This window comes from Schistocerca piceifrons, unplaced genomic scaffold (assembly GCF_021461385.2).
Source record: "Schistocerca piceifrons isolate TAMUIC-IGC-003096 unplaced genomic scaffold, iqSchPice1.1 HiC_scaffold_396, whole genome shotgun sequence".
NCBI classification, from domain to species: domain Eukaryota; kingdom Metazoa; phylum Arthropoda; class Insecta; order Orthoptera; family Acrididae; genus Schistocerca; species Schistocerca piceifrons.
In genome coordinates, this window is record NW_025728621.1 from 17,501 (window position 1) to 22,500 (window position 5,000).

General features: G+C 51.8%; 1 pseudogene; it reads left to right on the forward strand.

Annotated features, from left to right (window-relative positions):
- The first annotated feature begins 3,591 nt into the window (after positions 1 to 3,591).
- The window catches only part of LOC124747833, a 2,142-nt pseudogene continuing 733 nt past the window's right edge, over positions 3,592 to 5,000 (forward strand).

Here is a 5,000-nt window from a genome sequence, read left to right on the forward strand (position 1 = left end):
CTCGCACCTCCAGCGGATGAACGGCGGAAGTTTCCCGCACTCGTAAAGTGCAATCCACCCCTATAACTTGCGTTTCATGAAGAGTTATTTCCAATATGCGACATTCCCGCTGTCCCTATACATGAGCCGCGACCTGTACCACTTACGAGCGAGAGACGCGATCGCGTTGCTCACTGTACGGCGTCCGATACCGAGCCATCAGCATGTCGGTCCCCATGCGCGTTGCACTCGCACTCGCAGTCGCAAAAACGTGGGGCAAATATATTACGCGGAAGAGCTATAACAGACCGAGCCCCACTGCATGGGGAGAGTCTTTGTCACTAATGTACACAGATGGAACATTTTGGACTGGAACCAGATTACCCGTACACACGGCGCTGATTAGTAATCAATGCAGAGCCATCAAACTACAGCAAATATACACAACTGTCCGTATACATGCTGAAAGAGTCTGCCCACAATGGGAACCACACGTCAGCCAGACACTCTGATCACGCACCACTCTCTGCTTCTAACGGGCGCACATACAATATGTAAGCACCAGCATGGAACAACATCCAGTGCATCTTCTCCGCCACATTACACAATCCACACTATCACAACCAGACCAGGAGGTCCATGCGGAAAATACAATATCCCAGCCTTTCGACATCCACCATTGCGCAGACCAGGCACCAACACCCACACATGTCCTATACAACGGTGCACCCAACATCACAATAGTACCTCCTGTCACAGCGCACAAACAATGACATGAGTCAAAGACACAGGTCTCACACAAGCATAGAATTGGAGCGCCGCCTCTAATAAGCCAAAGGTGCATCCTGACGTGACAAATCTGATCATGTCACAAGCATTCACTTACTATAATCACTATCAAGGAACCTGCCGCCCCCGCCCCCCCCCCCCTACACCTTTCCTTACAACAACGTGTAACCTAACCTAACCTAACCTATGTTGTACCTTAACCTAACCTATGTTGTACCTTAACCTAACCTATGTTGTACCTTAACCTAACCTATGTTGTACCTTAACCTAACCTATGTTGTACCTTAACCTAACCTATGTTGTACCTTAACCTAACCTATGTTGTACCTTAACCTAACCTATGTTGTACCTTAACCTAACCTATGTTGTACCTTAACCTAACCTATGTTGTACCTTAACCTAACCTATGTTGTACCTTAACCTAACCCATGTTGTACCTTAACCTAACCCATGTTGTACCTTAACCTAACCCATGTTGTACCTTAACCTAACCCATGTTGTACCTTAACCTAACCCATGTTGTACCTTAACCTAACCCATGTTGTACCTTAACCTAACCCATGTTGTACCTTAACCTAACCCATGTTGTACCTTAACCTAACCCATGTTGTACCTTAACCTAACCCATGTTGTGCCTTAACCTAACCCATGTTGTGCCTTAACCTAACCCATGTTGTGCCTTAACCTAACCCATGTTGTGCCTTAACCTAACCCATGTTGTGCCCTAACCTAACCCATGTTGTGCCCTAACCTAACCCATGTTGTGCCCTAACCTAACCCATGTTGTGCCCTAACCTAACCCATGTTGTCCCCTAACCTAACCCATGTTGTCCCCTAACCTAACCCATGTTGTCCCCTAACCTAACCCATGTTGTGCCCTAACGTAACCCATGTTGTGCCTTAACGTAACCCATGTTGTGCCTTAACGTAACCCATGTTGTGCCTTAACGTAACCCACGTTGTCCGCTAACGTAACCCACGTTGTCCGCTAACGTAACCCACGTTGTCGCCTAAACCTGCTCTGTAATTGTTATACGACTCGTTCAATTAGTGTAGTGTTGCCCACCCGCAACCCTCGCAATATAGTTCGCTACTCGCACTGCCCGCTCCCCTGTGTATCGCTTCATGTTAAACACCTTGCAAGTCTTGCTGACTTTCCACATGCTCCTGCTGTACACTGTAATGTGGATGGCAGCAGGACGTACATGCCGCCCCCCCCCCCCCACCCCTCCCCACGTCCCCACGTCCCCACCTTGCCCCCTGCCTTCGCAAGCTGGTTGGTGACAAGTTTGCATGTTCAATGCCCTTCGCATGCGACGTACGCAGGCTACGTTGTGGTGCGGCCTGTGTCAACTGTCCGCTGATGTCGTACGCGTGAACCACAATCTGTACTGCACATTCGTCCTTATGTACTGAATGATACATCGTGGCACATGTGTGACCGTACAACGACTGCGCCCAAAAACGGCGGACCATACAGTGCAAATATTGTGCACGCAGCTACGTGTCGTCTCCCTATGAGAGCTGGATTGCAGTGTGGTACGCCATAGAGACGTGTGGGAGGAACGGACGCCGTGGATGGCGATCAGCATGAGCTGTGTGTTGATGTATTCGGACCTAGTCGTCTCTCCTCAAACACCGTGATAGCATGGTGCACCGCGTTCCATATCTGCGACATGCTACAGAGGCCGGTTGACAGTCGTTCGAGCAATGGACATCGCATACGTACGGGGGCCACCTTCCACGTATTGTCTAGGCGTGCACATTTTGTTGCGTGTATGTGGGCAGACGTAGTGTGGCGTGACACCTGACACAGGCATGCAATAATCGTTGAAGTTGCTAATGGCGATGGACGCCTACGTTTTCTGGTGAAGTTACGCAAATGAAGAAATGGTAACCCGTTGTGGTGCGGTTGTTCTCGCTAGGGGTGAATCGGTGATGGCGACGATAGGTTGAGGTACTAACCGGTTGTTCCAGCGATACCCACCATGCCGATGAAACTGAACGGCATCTGGGTGTGAAGCGATACGCGGTGGTGGCTGGGTGGGACCGTCCCCGGCCGGTGAGGGGGCGCCTCCCGGCGTGCTGGCCGCGCGGTGCGTGGGCGCACGCGCTACAGCCGGCTGGTGGGGGCGGCCAGTGGCAGGCGCGCCGGCCGACGGACGCGGCAGGCGTCGCAGCTGCGCGCCGGCGCACCCTGCGCGCGGCGCCGTGCGGCCAAAGTAGGTCCTCGCGGGCCCGGTGCGAAGCGCGGTGGACATCTTCAGTGTGCTGGTCCGATTGAGGACTGTGTGCGTTGAGGATGCGCCGCCGCCCGGCGCTCGGCGCCGCGACGCCGTCTGCTGCTCGGTCGCCCCAGCGGTTCTCGCTGGTGGTTTGTATCGCAGCTGTGCGGATGTGTTGGCGCGTGCGCTGTGCTGGGAGAGTTCGCTTCGGCACCCAAGTGGGGCTTTTGTCCTTCTGTGGCGCTGGCGTTGGAGCTGCCGGTCACCGTAGGTGGCGCGTGTTGTCTCCCGCCGGCAATGCCACGACAGCACGCTCCCGGGCCTCTGTCGGCAGCGGCAAGCTCAGTTGGGAGCACGGGTGGTCGCACCGAAAGCGTCTACTCGCCTAACTCCGGGCGATTGCGCCTCTCTCGAACCCGACCAAGTACTTGGGACGGCGCTGCGCGCCGCCGGGACCTGAGAGGGTTTCGAGGTGTATTGTGCAGGGGAGCTCAGCCTCCTCCTGTTTGCAGAATGATTGAGCGGACGCTTGCGTGTTCGCGCGGGCCCCCGGGACACACTCCCGGGCGGCCGGCTGCTCAGCTCTAGTTGGCGCAGCTCCCTGGTTGATCCTGCCAGTAGTCATATGCTTGTCTCAAAGATTAAGCCATGCATGTCTCAGTACAAGCCGCATTAAGGTGAAACCGCGAGTGGCTCATTAAATCAGTTATGGTTCCTTAGATCGTACCCACGTTACTTGGATAACTGTGGTAATTCTAGAGCTAATACATGCAAACAGAGTAGCAAGTAAGTTTACTAACACTAGAATAGAAGTATAAATGCTGCTAATATTCAATAAAAATGTAATGTAGAGAATTAAGACCCACTAATGTATTAGGTGGTGGGTTAATATGTAAGAAATAATTTAATGGAATAAAGAATTTTTTTTTTTTTTTTTTTTTTTTTTTTTTTTTTTTTTTTTTTTTTTTTTTTTTTTTAAAAAAAAAAAAAAAAAAAAAAAAAAAAAAACAGAGTCCCGACCAGAGATGGAAGGGACGCTTTTATTAGATCAAAACCAATCGGTCGGCTCGTCCGGTCCGTTTGCCTTGGTGACTCTGAATAACTTTGGGCTGATCGCACGGTCCTCGTACCGGCGACGCATCTTTCAAATGTCTGCCTTATCAACTGTCGATGGTAGGTTCTGCGCCTACCATGGTTGTAACGGGTAACGGGGAATCAGGGTTCGATTCCGGAGAGGGAGCCTGAGAAACGGCTACCACATCCAAGGAAGGCAGCAGGCGCGCAAATTACCCACTCCCGGCACGGGGAGGTAGTGACGAAAAATAACGATACGGGACTCATCCGAGGCCCCGTAATCGGAATGAGTACACTTTAAATCCTTTAACGAGTATCTATTGGAGGGCAAGTCTGGTGCCAGCAGCCGCGGTAATTCCAGCTCCAATAGCGTATATTAAAGTTGTTGCGGTTAAAAAGCTCGTAGTTGGATTTGTGTCCCACGCTGTTGGTTCACCGCCCGTCGGTGTTTAACTGGCATGTATCGTGGGACGTCCTGCCGGTGGGGCGAGCCGAAGGCGTGCGACCGCCTCGTGCGTGCTCGTGCGTCCCGAGGCGGACCCCGTTGAAATCCTACCAGGGTGCTCTTTATTGAGTGTCTCGGTGGGCCGGCACGTTTACTTTGAACAAATTAGAGTGCTTAAAGCAGGCAAGCCCGCCTGAATACTGTGTGCATGGAATAATGGAATAGGACCTCGGTTCTATTTTGTTGGTTTTCGGAACCCGAGGTAATGATTAATAGGGACAGGCGGGGGCATTCGTATTGCGACGTTAGAGGTGAAATTCTTGGATCGTCGCAAGACGAACAGAAGCGAAAGCATTTGCCAAGTATGTTTTCATTAATCAAGAACGAAAGTTAGAGGTTCGAAGGCGATCAGATACCGCCCTAGTTCTAACCATAAACGATGCCAGCCAGCGATCCGCCGCAGTTCCTCCGATGACTCGGCGGGCAGC